Source organism: Periplaneta americana, chromosome 12 (genome assembly GCF_040183065.1).
Source record: "Periplaneta americana isolate PAMFEO1 chromosome 12, P.americana_PAMFEO1_priV1, whole genome shotgun sequence".
NCBI classification, from domain to species: domain Eukaryota; kingdom Metazoa; phylum Arthropoda; class Insecta; order Blattodea; family Blattidae; genus Periplaneta; species Periplaneta americana.
The window spans coordinates 82,556,020-82,576,797 of record NC_091128.1 but is presented as its reverse complement, the minus strand read 5'-3'; the positions used below and the strand labels follow the sequence as shown (position 1 = coordinate 82,576,797).

Here is a 20,778-nt window from a genome sequence, read left to right as displayed (position 1 = left end):
GTTCTTCCCTTTGTGTAAGAGTTGTAGCATTAATTTGGGTTTGGTTTTGATTATAGGGAAACTATCTCTTCTTTGTTGAGTCGATGAATGCCTGCATCATATCAGCACATATTCACGTTTTAGGCAACTTTGTTAGCTATGTCGTATTTGTTACAAGGAATCTTATCTACTGCTACTGTTTCAGGGATTAGATTCTCCGATCTTTTCCAACTTAAGAAATATCTAAGAATTGATCTTGTTCTCTACTGCATCCACTTCTTCTCACCGGTTCCTTGTTTTATTTTCTAAATACTAAAAAATTAAGAATATTTAGCTATTTTCTTTTATCAATTTACCATTTCATACAACTGAGAGCATCCAATTGGAGATTAAAAAAATATTTAGACGTTTCCTTCGAGCAATATTTATATTTTGATCCAGTAGTGTGTGTCGAGCTAGAGATAATTTGGTTATTCCTCATATCGCTATTTCTGTTTTCGTCCAACAGGGTGCATCTAGCTAAATATCTTAAAATATTTAGTTCTTTCGTTATGCCAGTGTTCCTGTTCCTATCCAGTTAGAGATCTTAAACATATTTGGTTATATCTGTGTATCTCTATATTTCATCAGTAGGATATATTCAGCTAAAGGTCTTAACATTTATTTATTTCCTTATATCAGTATTTTTATGTTTATCCAGCAGCTTGTGTCTAGCTTGATATTTTAAACATACTAGGTTTAGTTCTTTCCTTATATTATATCTGCCTATCTGGTTTATTCCAACATCTTGTATTCTGATACTGGTAGGTATTTTAAATAATAAATATAGTTCTTTCTTTATATCGGATTTCTGTTTGATCCAACAGAGTATATGTTTAGTTATTTATTTAATTCCTTATATTTGCTTATCTGTTTGAATCAACGGCTAATGAAAGGAGGGGAAGGAGAAAAGAAAGGTAGAAAATAAAATGAAAAAGAAGGTAAGGAAAATGAATATAGGAGAAAAATGAGAGTCTGTTAAGAACGAAGTGATGAATAGAAGATACTTTGAATAAAATTAGTTCTTTCCTTTGGCATTTCTGTTTGATACAGGAGAGTGCTTTTTCTTTCCTTGTATTTGCATATTTTATTTTGATCCAAACCTGTATTCAGCTAGATATTTAATTCTTCCCTTATATCAGTACAGTATATCCGTTTCAATCTAATAAATAATATGTATCCCATAAGCAAACGTAAAAGTGATTTCGAATTGCTCATTTTTAATTGCTCTTACATAACATTGTAGTTAATTTCTTCTAATTGTAGTTAATTTCTTTCCTAAAGAAGGAACCCAACTGTAGTGTATGTAATGGTTAAGGCATACGAGGTTTGGTATTGCTTGAAAGGTCATGACAGGAATGCCGCCTGGAACATGGATAGTTGTCTATTGCTAATGTGATGAGCCGGTTGAAAATCCACCGTCATGCTAATACTTTGAAAGGTGAATGCTACTAAGTGTATACACAGAGTGTAAAGTTGAAATTAAATGAAAAAGATGGCGTGGCAAGGATAAATAATTAAGAATAAAGGAAAATAGAAAAGAAATAAAGAAAAGTGAAAAAGAAAAGCGAAAGAAAGAAGGGAAGAGGGGGGGAAGGGAGGAGTAAGAAAGAAGGAAACAAACAAAAATAATCAGATAATGTTAATAAAGAAATGATGAATGGAATAAACTGAGAATTTAAAAAAGGTAAAACTAAAGGCTTCCGTCTATGCATATGGCATTTAGATGCACGGGAGACATGTTGTTTAGTCAACTGTCTGAACCTCACAAGTGATATTAACATGGCATTCATTTATGATGCAACTAGGTCAGGAGATAATGAGGTAGGGTGGCCAGTTCCTTTCCCCTACATATTACACTAATCGGACTTCAGATGCATACAAACAATTGTTCTTCTTTTGGCACATGTCGTCAAGTGAGATGTACTGTCTGATAATAGAATGATGTACATTTCAGCCAGAACCTCATTCAGAGGTAACATGAGGATAAACTATAGAGTCTCATTTTGCTTGGCCTCGGCATTAGGAGAAGACGGTATGGTCAACATGCTTTGGCTACCTCCGGGAAAGATCCGTAATTACTTTTATAGGTGATAGAATAGACACGGGAACCTTTCTGTAAGTTATGATGCTATAAAAAAGCAGGTCTTCACTTGACCTCGAACTCGGACTCTTCCAGTCCGCAATGTCACTTTATTGGCAGAGCCATTTCGGCTCCAGTAAAGAAAAGGAGAGATAGATGTAGGCTTGTAGGAAAGAAGAGAAAAAGAAAAGTGCTAATAGAAAAGATAAAAAATAAATGTAACTGAAATAAGGAAGGAAAGAAAAGAAAGTCAGTCATAGGAAACAATGAAAGAAAGAAAAAGCAAGAAAGAAAACAAAGGGGAATTTAATATGTAGTTTTTTAGTTTTCATTTTTTCCCTCGGCTTCATTAAATTTTTGAAGAGAGATGCGCCTTTCTTACAGCACATAAAATATGTTAACGTAACCTACGTGCAGCTGGAGCAATTGGTAGGCTTAAATCTGTCTTCCACGAGATATGATGCATGCTTCTTCATCGTCCTCGTTACAAATTTCTATCTGATTTGTCGTCATGGAAATTCCGAATGTCCTCTTTTTCGTTAAATTTTCTAATCTTAACAGCGATTAAAATTCATTTCACGAAACTTGTACAACGATCCATTTAATCAAGGACTGACTCGATGAGGTTTACCTTGTACCTTGACTTCGTTCTCTCGTGCGCGAACTTCAAACCGAAGGACGCGCAAAACTTGAACAGCAAATAAATTTGCGTCCAAGTTGGCAAATGAACTGGAGTCAAGAGGGGCCCAGACACATGGGTTGTTCGTATAGCCTTTGTTACTATGCCTCTTTAACCTAATGTGACAGAAGTAGAGTTTTTTTTCTTTTGGTATTGACATTTCGTATGAACAACTTTTCCAGCAAGTGAACTGACTTCTAAACTGGAAGGTCGCCAGTTCGAATCCGGAAGCCTGCAAAGATTCATCACAAGACAACGTACGCAAATAACTGATCCCTGTAACAAAAAAAAACCTTCCAAAATCATCTGTGATCCGTTTCACAATGTTAACAAGTTACAAATTAACAATATACAAATCACAAGAAAAAGATTATTTGTAAACTCTGTTCCACTGTGTAATCTTAGTTTTTAATTTGTAAAGTTTGAGAAGCTTTACAAAGTCAGCGAAAGAAATTTACAAACGAGAGTTTTCATTATGAAACGACACTTTTCGAAAAATCGCTAAGGAGCAGAGCTTAAGTTGCCGTATTTTTATCGCTGCCAGTGAATATTTTTATATTTTATCCTAAAATGGATTATATAAACTTGCTAACAATAGAAAATATAAAATATTGCCAGGAAACTTTTAAGAGTCTCTAGATTTCGCTGTATTTGCGACGCTGAAGTTTCGTGACGATTGGCGTTGATATAAGTGATCTTAAGAACCACCAAAGTCAACAGATTCAGAATCGTTCAGCATGACTCCTTTCCATGTCACTAGTGTGAATAAAATTGCAGTTTTTACAGATGTAAGGTAGGAAAAGGATATTTCCATATTGAAGGCTTAGCAGCTTCAGGAATATCTGCTAGTACATGAACTGTCACAGAGTACCCCATCTAATGCAAAGCAGTACAAAGTTTTTTGTTTTGATGTTAGGCTCCTATTTTTCTTGTTTAATGCCGGATATAAGGTCCTAAATCTTGCTGCATTACTTTCATTGCATCGGAACTCATTTCAAATCTTTCATTTTATTCATAGCTATAGTGATATGAATGTGTTGTTAGTTCTTGAATGAAGAATATTACGTCTTTGTTTTTATTAAATTCAATATTTTCATGTGAGTCACTAGATTAAATAACATTACAATTGCTTTAGTTTTACTCTTAATGGTGTCCAGTTGCTCATGAAATAAAGTTAATAAACTTGTATTTATTTCATTTATACACAGTTTGTTGCACTGTTAAACTTTACACACCTAAGGACAATTATTGTAGAAAATATACTGGCTTTACGAGTGAAATGTACACGTTTGTAAAATCACCCCTTCAGTGTGAAACAAAAACAAAAGGTAAAGTATGCAAAATGTAATTTGTAAAGATTTTACTTTCTTGTAAAGTTCAACTTTCCAAACTGAAATTGTGAAACAAAAATTTACAATTTTGAAACAAAATTTTCAATTTATAAAAAATTGTGAACATCGTGAAACAGGCCCCTGATCGAATCCTCTCCCCCCTCCCCATCTTGAAAAGTCGTTACGCAGATGGATGCTGTATGATTAGATTGGGTTGCAGATGATGGAGGATGAGACATATCCACTTGCACTTAAGGGATCAAGATGAAATTTCAATTTTCTAAACTATTCAAACCAGAGACCTCAAAATCTGTGCAGTTATTATGTTGCATATAAATAGTCTCTGTACGAAGTTTAATCTAATTTGGTTAAGAAATATGTGAATTACAGTCAACTCCGGTTATAGTGAACCTCTGCGGACCAGCATATTTCGTTCTCTATATCCGAGGTTCACTAAAACCAAGTGTCTGTTTTTATATTAGTAGCACTGACTAATTTCGCACCTCTTCCCACTAGAGTTATGCTACTGTGTACTCAGTCTTGGAATTTTCCCGGGTTTACTTTTACAAAGATGCGGGAAGAAGGATTGAGGACCATTATACTGTAATCCCTCTTTTATTTACCCTTTGGCCATCACTCCACTCCCTTTTACAAAATAAAGCACTTTTTCTTCCTATTCTTCTAATAACCTCTTTTAAAGGAGTCAGAACTAATCCTTCCTTTATCCCTCACTGCGTATACTGTTCTCTTTAACATGTTTCAAGCTGTCCCGGAAGCTGAACAAATCCTTTGTCTTTCAATGCACTTAAGGAGTAGAAGGTTTGAGATTTTGTTCTCAACATATTCTTGGAAGTTTATAGGAGAAAGGGTTTCCAAAATTACCAGTTTGGCCATTTTAAAATTACATTTTCTTGGGGAAGTTAAGGCTGGTTCACAATAAACCGGGAACGGAAACGACAACGAGAACGAGAAAGGAAATATTGTTAAAATATATGTATTCACAATTAACTATTGTGAATTCTTACATTTAAATACATTTATTTTAACATTATTTCCGTTCTCGTTCTCGTTGTCGTTTCCGTTCCCGGTTTGTTGTGAACCAGCCTTTATAGTTTTAGGTTCACTATAACCAAAGTGATGGTTCACTATAAACGGAAATATTAATGTATTTTTTAATATATACGGGTCGGGACGAACGATATAAGTTCACTATAGCCGAATGTTCACTATAACCGAGTTCACTGTATCCAGAGCTGACTGTATTAACATTTTTGTAAATTTAAATTGCATTTCAAAATGCTACTCTTCTCACAAATTTCAGAATTTTTGTCTGAAGTTTTGTCTACGCACCTGTCAGAGTCTTAGAAACTTTCCATTTACTTAACAAAAAAGAAGAAAATATTTAGTGCAGTCGAGTATAAAAATTGCCCGGGAATTGCAAGTATATAAAAATGTATAAAAATATAAACTACGATATCTAAAGAAGATCTTAATAGCAAATGATATTGAGCACATATCACACATTCAAGAACATCTACAAAAATCATGTATTTAATATAACATTTGTAGGAAGAATAGCATCTTTTATTAATATTTGAGGAGAAAAATTCGCTACGGCGCCGGGGATCGAACCCGGGTCTGACCACTGAGCTACGCCGAATTCAATCCACAGCACCGGATCGAACCTTCCTCCTTCAATGTTTCCTTTCGTGACCTGAAGTTTCGATCCGGTGCTATTGATTGAATTCGGCGTAGCTCAGCGGTCAGAGCGCTTAGTACGTAGAACCAAGGACCCGGGTACGATCCCCGGCTTCGGAGCGAATTTTTCTCCTCAAATATTAATTGTCAGTATTACAGATATTATTCTGTAGGACAAATTAATAAAAAAAATTTAAAAATCTATAATATTAGCATTTTTAGTAAAGGAAAATATACAGAAAAAAAAAAAACCTAAGCCGAGAAAAAATGAATCTACGAGTAAAAGTTTGGAACTATACAGAATGAAGTGTAAGTAATGTCATTAATTTCAGGTAGTTATTCTTTGGGATATTTCAGACAAAAAAGTTTATTACAATGTTGTTTGTTTTTGCTTTCTTTTTGAGATAAAAATTGCTTTTTATGAAGCATTTCATTGCGTGTTTTGGCAAAGCCATTGACTTAATGCCCAATATGCTCATTCAATTTAAGGGAGCAGTGTATTATGATAATAAATGAGTGAAAGAATTTTAGTTTCGACCTGTAAATGTGCAGAAATTTGATCCGAGCAAATGTAACTTTTCGTTCTGCAAAGTAATTTTAAAATGTTACATTTGTTCAGCAAGAATGAGAGGAATTAAGTAGGCAGTAACCCTTTTAAAACATTAATTTACATTCATGTAAGTAGACATGGCAATACTAAATGGACTTTCATTGGATTCGAAAGAATGAGCAAAGATGGAATGTGTTTCATTTTGGCCTCTCGAATTCATTGACGATATGAGTTCAGTGATTCTAAACGGGAATTTGGAGATATTACTTGCCCTTGGGAATCCCGGAACATTGTTGGAATAGGTGACTTGGGTTTTTCAGGTGTTTCTTGGAACACATTTCTGTTATGTACTTATAATATCTGGGAAGTCCGGTTCAGTGGTAGTTATAAAAATATTAACGGAGGGGAAAAAATCGTACATGATATGAGAAAAAAATATATTATAACGATTACTTTTTTGAAATATGTAAATTTTACCAAAACATTATGACACATGAAACTTTTTTTGACGTTAATTGCCTTCTACACATCATGAATCATGACAATCCTTGTTCACATGCTGTACCTCTAGTAGGAATAGTTTAGAATATAAAATTTTATATTTTCCCTGTCACTAGTGATCACAGTACTTCATTAGACTGATTAGATTAGAAATCAGAGAAATGGATGTCAACATGGAAGTGTACGAATGCAGAAATTAGTTGATATTGTTGCTTTTTGAAACTTCCTCCGTGATTTTTATATTTCATAGGACAAAATGACAACTGGGATGCCGAATTTAGTATCGACGAAGAAGTTTTGATAAGAAAATTTGACATATTTATATTACTTTTTGTTGCAAATTATTTTAAAGTTTTAAACCCCTTATTGTTAAGAGTTTTAGGAAGAAAACGGAGAGATTTGTTCATTTGTTCAGAGTCTCATAATACTCATAAACCACTAATATAGACTTCTTTTAACATTTATATTATTTTTTTAGATAGCCATTCCGAAAATGAGATATATTAACGCTAGGCAAGCATTTAAGAAATGGGGCTATTGAAACAATTATGAATTAAATATGATTTTAAAAAAATTAAGGCGTACCCGGTTTGAACCGGGAACCCCTCGATCTGTAGTCTAATGCTGTACCATTAAGCTATAACACCACTGGGTTTTAATGTGATGGACTGAGAGAGTTTCACTATCACAGTGAGCAGAAGTCGGGGGAATTGTATGATATGCTGTATACGAGCACGGAAGAAGGGCTGTCTAAAAATAATGTATACCATACACAAGTTAAGAATTGTGGTATTTTGCTTCATTCGGCCTGTGGACTCTTTACGCAAACATTCCTACTGACGAAATAAAATTCCATTTTTAACACTTTTATCATAAATAACTGTTAAATATACATTCTCGTAAATATAACGTACGAGGTAACATTAGAAATGAATACAATGGGCGTATCCATATTAAAATGTGTTTTGCTGCGAAATTAATTGCGTAGGCTTATATCTAAATTTGAACCATATAATATTAAATAAAGCCAAATGGCTTACCTCTGGAATTATGAATAATACTTCATGTGCATTCCAGAAAGCTAAATTTAGTCTTCTTCTTTCAGTACATATTAAATTATTTATGTTTGTCTCTTGAATTACAGTTCAAGAAAAGCTATAATCGGATTAATTAATAATTTAAAAATTCGAAAAATACGAATAAAAAAATAATGAAAGACACGATGTCAAGATTAGTGAAAATATTTCAAGAAATAGGAAATAATGTTACCTCTTGTTAAAGTAGTTAATTATAAGCAAAGAAATCTTTTGTAATATAAGTACGTAAATATTAATGCATCTGATGTCATTCACAAAATAATAAAAGAATAGAATTGTTGCGAATCGCGTAAAGTGCATACAGCAATAAGAAAGTGTATGTGATTTTCTTAGCACTCATTTTTTATTTTGTGTGCCTCTGGTGTTAAGTTGGATTAATATGTCCTGATATTATACACGGAAAATTTCGTGAAATTATACGGTAGTATAAAAGTACGCCTCCGGGAACCAAAGCCAGATTGAGTTTTGTAACTTAAAACAATAATTCTTATAAATTTCTTTCTACATGGATTTTCACGAAGTATTTTACACTTGATTCGAAGATTAGAAAAATTAAGCATGAATATTTTCCATTTTTTACTTTGTTGTGGCTAGACTTCATTTCTATTGTGTGTGTGTTTTTTTTATATATATTAAATCATTCCGCATGCTCCATTGCCGAGTAATACTATATGCGATTAATACACTTACATAAATCTTTACAATTCAACTTTCTTAAGTAAACTACACATCTTACACCAGTAAACTTTCACAGATAACATATACTGCATATTCAGTTCAAAGTGTGTCATGGCTGGCTGTATGCCGTCATGTGGCTAGCCGATGAGCCTAGAGAATTCAATCTTCCTACACTTCCGCAGAGGCGTATTACCTAAATGCGAGAGAAGTTGTCTAGCAAGTACGGCGTTCATTCTGAAGTACGCAGAGTCCGTGGATACCCACGGATTCTGGAAGTACGTACCGATACGTGCGGTAACGCCGGTAGTGGCAGGAATGTGAACTGTTTGGAAACACGTACTGAGGTGAGTTTTTTTTCTTACTGTCGGGATATGACGAGAGGGTTAAGACGATTACTTACGTATTTGTTGACATTTACTTTGACAGTCAACATGGACACGGAACATTTGATTTGTGTTGTGGAATATTGTGGTACGCAACCGATGATAACAAATACCCTGCGTTCGACTTGGCCGCGCAAAACACAGTTCGAAAGAGGTTATGGTAGCACACAGACCTTACAGACCGCCATCTGTTGCTAAGACGTTCAAGTTATACCGTACACGATCTCAAGTTCAGATTGAACGCCTTGATTAATAGGCAACTTCTATGACATAAAAGCTGAAACTCGCTTCAAATCGCTGACTCACAACAGTGACGTCATGACACACTTTGAAATGAACACCCAGTATTGTTGCTTATATTTTAGTATTATTATTCTGTCATTGGAATAAGCTTATACTTGTTTTTCCTTGTCTTATATCCATGATAATTACAACTTAATTCTGATCATATTTTGTTATTTCGACCACAATTATCTATGTTAGCAGTACCAGCATAGTATTTACAACTAGCTATTTACAAAATCTCTGTTCTATTCACACCCACACATTCACACATAGCATAAGCTATTTACATATTTACAATGCATCAAAGTCTATTATTGCGACAAACTATGCGAACAATTTTCCATATTGTGAACTAGTTCTTTCTCGCTTGGGGGCTATGAGCCACCATTTTGTCTTAGACTAGTCTTTAGTTTATTTCTTTGCAGTTGTATCTTGTCATTATCTGTTGTGTGGATTGTTCTTCTGCTCCGCAAGCACACTTCTGATTGTCTATGATTTTGAATCTGTGAAGATGGGCCCCTGTGAGACCATGACCTGTTATCATTGCAGTCAATCCGGTGTGAATGGTAAATTGACTTCCAGCCGTCCTCTCACGGTTGGGAAGTATGATCGGCAGATTGCTCCTTTTTTCTTTTCTTTACTGACTATTGTCTGTTTCTTTGAGTACACTATTTCTCCTTCCCGGTCTAGAGCTGCTTCCTTCGCCAATTTGTCTGCCATTTCGTTTCCATGTATCCCGATGTGTGCTTTGAACCATCTGAGATGGACTGTCCAGTGTTGGTTTTGAAGCTGCATTAGTAGACTTCTTATCCTCTCTATTATTGGATAGTGCTTGAAATTGTTGTTAATTGAATCTATTGTTATTTTACTATCTGTGTAGATAGCAGCTTTCCTTCCTGAAGGGTGAATTTCTCTTATGTCTTGCAATTTCTCAAGTACTTTGAAAATAGCAAATTGTTCTGCTTGGTTATTATAACAATGGTGGTGTAGTTTATATTTTAGCCTGTGTATTATGTCATTATCCTTAATTATTATTGCTCCGGCTCCAACTTGCTCTTGAATCCTGCTACCATCAGTGTACACTTCTAGAGGATATATATTTGCTGTATTAACTTTACTTATTATCAATTTTTCTGCAGGATGTGGCCAGTGACTTATTTCTAGTCGTGCGTCATATATTTCGGTGACATCTCTCCCGTGAGTCATTTGGTAAATTTGCACCTTCTCTTCGATTTTGACTCCTATAGGACATATCCTAGCCAGCATACATGATGCTTCGTAGGAGTGTGTGTGTGTGCGTGCGTGCGTGCGTGCGTGTGCAAAGCGGGAAAAACTCATGTCACGTCTGGTGTTGATACAATCCCAGTATTACGTGGTCATGAAGCATTTTTTTCCTTGTGGCGACCAACTTTCAAAGCGTCTTTTCATACAATTCGGATCATTTTTCCGTTTCGTGCCTTAGGCATGTGATAGTGTTCGAGCTAAGCCACCAGATGGTCCATCAGCCTTTTTTACACCGAAAGTGGACATGAAGCGTTTTTCCACTTGATCTTCATTTTTTCTCAGAAACCATAAAATATTCAGAACCAGTAGAAATTTGTACACACATTCTCCCATTGGTGCAGATCTACTGATAACTTTTGCTTAACTAGCTTAATACAAATGTGGTGGTTATTTTGATGATTGTGTTGGTGTTTTTTGTACATATACTGTCTCATAAGTAGAGCCCTGCGTTAGGTTACTTTGAATACAAGTTAAACTGTACGTCGATGATACTAGCTTCATTTGATACGGAGAGCAAGTTGCGAGTCAACAACACTGCAGTGAAGTAATCTTCCCTCACGCTCCGGTACTGTGTTTACATCTATTTATTCGTGTACCTGTGTGTATAAGTTGGTGAACAACAGGAATAGTACACATATACAAAATACATGATTTAATAACAGTAATAACGAAGGCAGATTATATGCAATAAAATATTATTTTTACCAAGGATATACAAAAATTAAAAATAATTCCAGGAGCCAGTCCCTTTATTTTGAGGAGTCAGCACATTTTGCCCACACGTACAATGAGAAAAGCATTTAAGCTAAGGTAATGATTCATTTACTGAAATATGAAGGGGTGAGAATGAGATAGTGCAAAGCCACACTTTTAACAAAAATGGTGTTTTGTGCGAGTTCATTTCTTAGATGTATGGGGAACCTACTATTAAAATATTGTAAAAATTACTCAACAAATGACGTAAGTATACTCCCAAGAAATTATGATTCTGCACTTAATAGCATTGAACTCTACACCTTTAACACGCTCTCTTTTAAAACTTTGTCTGTGTGGCTTAGAACTATATTATTCTCACCCCTCCATATATTAAATAATGTTAAATATCTATAGGCCTACCAGGTCTGCTCAAACGGCGCTCATTGAGCGCGGCCGCTCCTTCGGAGCGGGAGAGCCGTCTAACAGCTCGCCGGAAAGGTACGGCGGAATGACGTAAACCTGCTATAGGTAGATGATAGTCCACGCAGCTCTCTGGTGTAGTGTGTATTATCAGCAACTATTTCACTTTGCCTATCTACGGCTACACAATGGAGGAATCTAAAAGACGGAAAAGTGCTCATCAGGGAAATTCTTTCAATATTGCATGGGAAAATGCTTATTTTTTCACAGCAGCTAGAGTCAATACTTATCTGACACAAAAGTTTGAAAGAAAGAGGAAAACATAATAGCGTCATTACTAGTCCACACATAGAGATATGATGGTTTTGTTGGTGAATATCGCAGTAAAAAGGTTCAGGAGTTGAAAGTTGCATTATTGCATGAGGTAGGGTACGTTAGAATTTATTAATATTCAACAATTTAAATATCTCTCTTCAGCGAAAAGGCCAGCTCATTGTTATGTTGAATAAATTACGAGATTTCAGTCGTAAACTTATACTTTTCGTAAGTCAGTTTCGGGAAGGTAATATTGCCCACTGTCCAACGATAGAAACTGCTCGTGATGAAGCCATGTTAACCGATTATGTGCAAATATTAATTGAAATTCAAAATTCTAGGTTCCAAGATCTTGTCTTAATTGGAAAGAAGTTTAAAGTTATCATAATAAATTTCTTCAACACCAGTTGAAACAGTGTCATACGATTTACAGCTTGAACTTATTTATCCTCAGTGTGACCTAAGGGCTAAAGACCGTTTGAATAATACTACTAGTCTGGTTGAGTTTTACAAGACTAAACCTCAGCAATAATATCCACGACTACACAAGCTGGCTGTGAAAATGATTGCTATGTTTGGCTCAACATTTATTTTTGTGAGCAACTGTTTTCTGTTATTAACTTTAATAAATGCAGACATCGAACATCTGTAACTGATGTTTCATTACGATTAATGCAGTTTCTTTCAGCTGCCAACAGCATAAAGCCCCGTTTTGATATACTGATAAATAAAAATATAATAAAATTATATTGTATATTTAAGTAGCTATAGAGTTTCCATTATTTCTGTAAAATAAATATTTCTTTATTAATTAATAATAGTCTAAGATAGTTTTGTAAACACTGAACGGGAATTCATTTCATGAACTCTCGTACTAGTACTTTTGTGTACATTTTGTACGAGATTACTCATTCCAGTCCACCCTTATACAGAGCGCACCCAATATCTGCGTTCCGTTCTCGAGCTGTGAGCCGACTCGGAGAGCGCATACCTTGTGCAGGCCTGATCTATACAATGCAAACACACTCTCTCAGACACGCTCTAAAGCTGTGTAGGACAATATCTTGAAATGCGCAACAAAAAATGTAACTATATTAATTTACAAAGCACATTCGAATTTCTTCCTACAACCGTTTTTGTTAACATTATGTATTAGTCGTAGTGACATGAAAGAAATCGAAGTCTTAAAAAATTTGAACTCTATAAAAAAGACTCAGATACCACATAAACATTTTAGTCGCCTTGGCTACCTGGCGCCCAGAATTTGTCTAGCCCTGAATTTTACAATAGATGAAACGCAGCTAGATACTTTATAGCTAATTAAATGCTGGAATTAACAAAGGAAAACACATAAATTTCAGCACACACTTGAAATAAAACAAATAAATTATGAGAGCATACTTTACGAGTCTCTACGGTCTACACATTGTAATGAATGACTATACACATTTTAAGCGTTTCAAATGAAAAAAATTCCCATTCTTTCTGATAAAATACATTTTTTCTTTCCTAATTAATTGCTCGCTGCCAATTTCTTATATAGGATGAACACAAAGTTCTCGTATGAACATTTATTACTGAAAAACTATGCTGTATACAGGGATGCGGTTTTCAGCAAGTGATGCCTCAACGTATAAAGTTTCCATGCATACACTTCAACATGTGCTCCGTTTGTTGCCCGGAGAATGTCTAATCGATGCCCGATTTCACGTTATGTTTTCACCAACATCTCGCTTTTCTGACCTTCAAATCCGAATGTGTTTGTCGACCTTTCCGGAGGTATGAAAGATTGCCTCAACAGTAAAACAAACTTTCTTAAAGTAGCCATTGTGTTCTTCACTTCATTCCAGAATGTCTGCAGCAAATGCAGCACTTAAGGGATGGTCCTCTTGCAACAGAGTTTGCATAATTTGCTCTTGCATGGAACTGCAACTATTTGTGCAAAATTTTAATCACATACTCTGAGATGCATCAAGTTCATTTGCGGCATGACGTGTCGATTTTTTTTTTTTTCGGATAGCGTTCAAAGGTCTGCACACGGCATTAATAGTTTCATCTGTCACTCCAGGTCTACCACTTCTCTGACTCCAGCACTGTCAGTATTTTTAAACGTTGCATGCCATCCTTTGATGATCTTCATATTGGGTGGATTTCGTTTATACTCCCTCCAGAAGTGTCGCTGAACTGTAATGAGATACCTCTTTTCGTGATACTACAAAATGCCCTGCACTTTTTCCAGCAGAGACGCCATTTCGATACTGAACTGTACTGCACTAGATGTAAGGAGAGGAAGCTCTATGAATTAGTTAATATAAATTCGCAACTTTCATTTTTCTATCTAAAATAGTTTTTAAGTTACAAATATTCATAATCAGGAAAAGACCTTGTGTTCACCCTGTACTAGAGCACTAATCTCCGAGCACCTAGCTTTGTTTTGTTTTCGTATGTTCTGTTCACTTAACAGCAGACCTGAATTGTGTAAGTAGGATTATATGCCGCTAAAGTAAGTATACTCCATATATACCTACACTGTTGCGGGTTGCTCGGAGACTCTAGGTAGTCAAACGCAGGATTCTACTCATAAGTAATATCTATTTGGAGCAAAATTTTAGTTAGAGTGTGTTGTAAAAAGAAATTAGATAATCTTCAAAGCAAAGGCCATTAGATTCGATGGTCTTGAGCTACCTTTCAACGAGGTTTGTTATCCCGCCAAGATACCAGTTTCTGGTTTTCGATGCGAAGTATTCAGTATTACCCATTTCAACGTCTTCGAAGTTTTGGAAATCTATTCCACACAGGAAGTGGGCCATAGATCCAAACATAATCTGAAGGCGCAAGGGCATGGCTGTGTGCCGGATGTGCTAGCAGTTCGATTCCTCCCAGTTCCTGGATTTTCTCCATAGTTGTTAAGCGATATGGAGTTTCGCATTTTCCTGTTGCAAGATAATGAATTATACAATTATTGTATTGCGATTAACTAAATGCTGGGTACTTCTCAAAATTTATTGAACTCGTTGTAGCTGTTGAGAATAAAGCTCGCATCAACTACAAGTCTATTTGGAACAAACTCCCATGTGATTCAGACACCGGACACGTCACTTTGATTTTGTTTAACGACGACTTTGGCAGGCTAACGGGGATCGAGTCACTGTTTTGAGGTGTCAGAGTTGCGGTAATGTACCCATTTTTCTCTATATGTGACAGTTCTCCTGATAAATCTGTCATCTATGGGATTAGCGATAAACTGACGACAGATAGCCACTCTGCAGTGAGCCTGTTCATGTGTTAATTCATAAGTTACAATCTGCAACTTCTGTATGAATTTTAAGCATGTTAATGTGGCAATGTATATCTTTTGAAGCAGCAAGTTCTTCTGCCAACCTACGAATATTTTGTTGTGGATTTTTTTTTTTTTTTTTTCAGAATTATGCGTGTATGGGTATATTAAAAAATACGGGGCATAATTTCAGGTATGTATTTCCCACATGTAGACAATCAAAATAGTTCATTACAACATGTGTCCGGAAATGCTTCATTTCCGAGTTATGGCCTTCACAACATTGAAATTCACCGGAACGTTTTTCTTTCCGCAGGTCGTTGTCATTACAGAAGATGTTCAAAATGTCCACCTCCTGCTTAAATACAGACCTCACATCGATGTCTCATTGACCTGCGAACACGATCCCAAACTCCAGGAGTATTGCGTATGTCCTCAGAACATGCCACAATTCGATTCCGAATGGATTCCAAATGAGGCACCGGAAACGAATAAACCAATGATTTTAAATGGCCCCACAAGTAGAAATCGAGAGGGTTCAGATCAGGTGAGCGTGGAGGCCAAGCAATTGGGCCACCTCTACCTATCCATCGATCAGGAAACCTTCGATCCAAGTACCGGCGAGCCGTACGACTGAAGTGTGCAGGAGCGTGCATCATGCAAGAAGTGAATGTGTTGACGATTGATCAGTGGAGTGTCTTCTAAAACATGAGGTATGGTGTTTTCCAGGAAGTTTGTGTCCGCCTGCCCCGTAAGTCTGTTTACAAGTACATGGGGTCCAAGTAATCGATCACCAATGATACCGGCCCACATGTTGAGGGAGAACCGCACCTGGTGATGAGATGGAACAGTTGCACGTGGGTTTCCATATGCCCATACATGCTGATTGTGGAAATTTGTTATGCCATCTCGTGTGAAGTGTGCTTCATCTGTAAATAATACTAAGGCAGGAAAGTTCGGATTTACACCACACTACTGCAAGAACCACTGACAGAACCTAACTCGTGCAGGGTAATCTGCTGGTGACAGGGCCTGTACACGTTGCAAATGATAAGGATACAATTGATAGGCTACTCTTTCAACAGTCTCCAGACAGTCGTATGAGGAACATTGACTTGCAACGCTACCCTTCGTGTGCTGATAGAAGGAGTCATGTTCACAGCCTCCAGAATCTCCTCCTGTACTTCTGGAGTTGTAGATCTTGGTCGTCCCCTTCCCAAACCAGGAGAGTTAAATTTTCCATACTCGCACAGACGGTAATGGAGACGTACAAATGTCTTCCGATCTGGACATTGTCGCTGTGGGTAGCTCTCCTGGTACAGACGACGAGCCAGCGCAGCATTGCCGTTCGCCTTACCGTACATGAAGTGTATCTCTGCCAGCTCTTGATTTGAATACATGTCGCACAGTCTAACGCCTTCACAACACTGAATGTAACCTTCGCCTCGGAATGAACTGTCAGAGTGCCATCTTAATGTCTCCTTTGACGGCAACGACCTGCGGAAAGAAAAGCATTCCTGTGAATTTCAATGTTGTGAAGGCCATAACTCGGAAATAAAGCATTTCCGGACACATGTTATAATGAACTATTTTGATTGTCTACATGTGGGAAATACATACCTGAAATTATGCCCCGTATTTTATAAACACCCTGTATATATATATACTCGCCGGTACTTGGATCGAAGGTTTCCTGATCGATGGATAGGTAGAGGTGGCCCAATTGCTTGGCCTCCACGCTCACCTGATCTGAACCCTCTCGATTTCTACTTATGGGGCCATATATATATATATATATATATATGTATATGTATATATACACACCTTAGGTTTTCCAGAACGTTGTAAATATTTGAGGTTTCCTTCATTATTGGAACACTGGAACCAATATTGTGTTACACACTCATTAACGATACCTTCACCTTCGACTTCACATATTCTTCGAGCCTCGGCAGCTGCTTCCGGTAGTGGTTTAGAAAAACTCTGTTCTCAAATTTTTTCACCTCCATTTTATATTCCTTGTATTAACCATTGGCGAAACTAAAGTGTAAATACTGGGTAGGCTGAAAAAATCTGCTTACCTTATATCTTTTTATAGAGGAGATGTTTATCGGGTTTTCTAGCATTTTTTTCTTTTGTGATGCAGACCCCACAAGAAGATGATGACCACTCATTTTCACTCCCCCGAACAGAATACAGATAAAACAATGTAACTTATCTCAGAGCACACTGTTAGGAAAGGATATTTCTTATACCATGAAAACTTAAAATTTATATTTTATCTTCTCCATCTGCTATTTTAATATGTAAATATGGTGTCAATCTCCTATCTTTGTAAGCACATTTTGTTTCATACGTCCAATTTGAAAACGGTTTCCCTTTTAATTCTACAAATAATGAGCTGTGTTGGATGTAATGTGTTATAGTGTGTGACTTAAGCTGCATGCGGCAGCACTAGTACAATTAGTTTATGTATTTGCCGCTACCGGATGTATACATTGTCACAAATTCTGAGATATTTCCCGAACAATCTGGATCTTTCTCGACGATCGAAACAGGAAATGATGCCAATTTAGATTGGCGTCAGTTGCTACTAAGTATGGCTATGTACGGGTCGATTGAATGTGGCTCTTGACATCGTCTACTAAATTGTATGGTTATACAGTCCACTGATTGTATATTTTGGCAATAAATCTTCTAAATTCAGGCTGCCATGGTCCCACAACCTCAATTCTTTCAGTATGAGCAATTTTACGCAAGATTAATATGTAACACACACGCGCATGCACTTTTGATTAAACTAAACTTAACAACGCAGAACTTTCAGAGAACACCAATATAGCACGACGTAATATTGTGACGGAAGGCTAGCCTCGTTTCGAATGGAGATGTAGCGAATCGATACTCCCTCCCCGGTTCCCCCTCAAGCTTGTGAGTCAAGGTCATAGTCATGCCTTTAGAGGCTTTTGCCACAAGCCTCGCGGTTTGCACTACTCTCTCCATACTGGAATATTGCCAAGAATGAACTTAATATATGGAAAGATCAGAGTGCAACCAAGTGTTACGATACATCATTATTACGCACTTATAGGCCTACTGTTACTAAGAATAATAACTAAATTTTTTTTGGATAGCCTAAACCGCCTCTGAAGAGAGCTTCGCCACTGGTATTAACAATTGACGACTGTCACATGCTCACAATACGCAGCAATAATGTTGTTGTTTAGTCAACTGTCCGAAGACAGGTTTGAACCTCACAAGTGATACCAAGAAGGCACCACTTATGAGGCAACTAGGCCAGGAGATAATGGAATAGTGTGGCCAGCAATAACTATAGGGTCCTACAAATTGTATTGCCCAACTAAAAATTATTAAAATCTTACAAAACACCAAAATTAAGAAATGAACATAATTTATGAAAGTTATGAGACGACTTAATATGCCTATATATTCTACATTTCATTTTGTAAACTATTTTATTGGTTGGGTGCATAAGTTTATAGCGTTTTCTGTACTTTCATTAATTTAATAGTAGACCCTACTATAGTGACACAATTACCATAGCAACGCTACGAACTTATGTAATATAATATTGTTTTGCCTTTTTAGAGTATTAAATTATTATCTTCATCTACTAAATATATAATGAAAGTCGTAGTAATGTGATAGTTTTGAGTGCTATGGTGGTGATACAAGAGGTGTGGCATTATATATTCCATAACGGTCCTCACGTTGTACGCTTTATGTAAACACACTGTTTTGATGAAAGTGATAGTAAGTTATTGTGTTCTCGTCTATTCCAGGAACAGGTAGAACCAATTCGAAAAATCGACAGCGATGTCCTTAAGGCAGAAGAGGTTCCTAAGTGTTGTGATACCCTCTTGAACCCGCGAGATTTGTTGACGCTTTACGTCACACTTTGTAATTACGTTGCGGATACGGAGATAAAATCGAGGGGAATGTGGTACATACTTTTATTGGAGGCATGTGACCATCGCGGACCAATTACAAACACACTTCGCTGATAAAAAAAAATAATCGACGTCATCGACCACGCTTGCAACAAAATATGAATGGTTTATAAGCGGTGTGACAGCAGTCAATCCTCACAGTCTGCGGAAGACAGAAGTGGAAGTATCTTGCTCAATATTGTGAAGAAACGAAATATCAGCCGGTGAGTTGTGCGTCCGGTATTGGGCTGAATTTCCTAGTACGGGAATTCCGAATATCACATTTCAACACTATAACATTTTAAAAACAGTGTCAGGACCATGAGTCTCTTGTGTACTCAACAGCTTTGACTCTTATGTGAAAGCCATGGTCATGGGTTCAAGTCTCACCAAGTCTGGAATGTTTATTCGTTGACAGTGTAATATTCCGAGTTCTTACATGAAACTTTCCGTATCAGGTCGAAACTTCTATTAACAGTTTGCACACGAGTAACTACTGTGAGGGGAAAATGATCCGCAAACGTCTGGTTATCAATGCAAACCGTAAAACAGAAAAAAATCTGAGAAATAGTGCTAATAGAAATTCAGTATGGTTAGAGTTACTAGATAAAAAAATGAAAAGCAAAACATTTTATCTGAAAAAGCAGGATAACGTGACGCTTATTTTCAGTATTATATACAATAATCTAAATTGTTAGTGATAGTATACAGTAAAAATTATACAAATTGTTAATAATCATTAATTAAACTGTTTAACTCTACAGATTACAAATAAGCTTATATACCTTGTCTAAATTTCCTGATTGTTAGTACTCCACTTATGACCCAATTTGTTTGAGCATGGGATACTTTGTCACCGAGTAAATACCTGTGGTAATCCACACAAAATAGAAATGTTATTAAATTTCACAATCATGATTCCTCTAATGGACTCAGATATGGACGATTTCTGTCCACTGAGAATTAACGAGAGAGAACAGCACGGCAATTTCTGATTTCCCGTAATATCTTCCAGATAATTCCATGTAAGACCTATTGGCCGCATGTAGTCTATAACCCCTTCAACTCGGAGGACTAAAGTTTGATTTCGGGATCATCTTTAAAATCCAATTTAAAAGTTCTCCACGTTACTGCTTATAATAAGTTTAAAGAGACAGATTTACTTGAAACTGCCTTCTGAACTCGGTTATGAGCTTACTTTCTTGTAAGATTTAGTGGTGGTAGTAGTAGTACTAATAATAATAATAATAATAATAATAATAATAATAATAATAATAATAAACTCTGATGAACTGGTAAGGTTAAAGTTATTGTTATTGTGGTAGGCCTATATTGTTAATTTCCACTCTTTTTTTTAACTCATTTTCTAGACTTAATAAATTGGCTTAGCAAGATCGTTAATATTACTTAGCCTACGAAGAATTACCTAAATAAATTTGTCTTTCAGTTTTTGGTACTCATATTGACATTCTGATTGCCGCTATTGCCAGTCGTGACGGACACAAAAAATTAATGGACGATGTAGCTATTTAT

The 20,778-nt window shown here is 36.2% G+C and overlaps 1 protein-coding gene across 3 annotated transcripts in view; it reads left to right on the top strand.

Moving 5' to 3' along the window:
• Gk2 (Glycerol kinase 2) overlaps positions 1-20,778 on the top strand; it is a 200,627-nt gene that overhangs the window by 141,039 nt on the left and 38,810 nt on the right. For 2 of the 3 annotated variants that reach the window (XM_069841620.1, XM_069841622.1), the window contains exon 1: positions 19,378-19,469. The exons of the other annotated variant lie outside the window; for it this stretch is intronic. The gene's annotated coding sequence lies outside the window, so the exon portion shown is untranslated. Of the gene's footprint in view, positions 1-19,377; positions 19,470-20,778 lie in introns of those variants that run through there. 3 annotated transcript variants of the gene reach the window in all.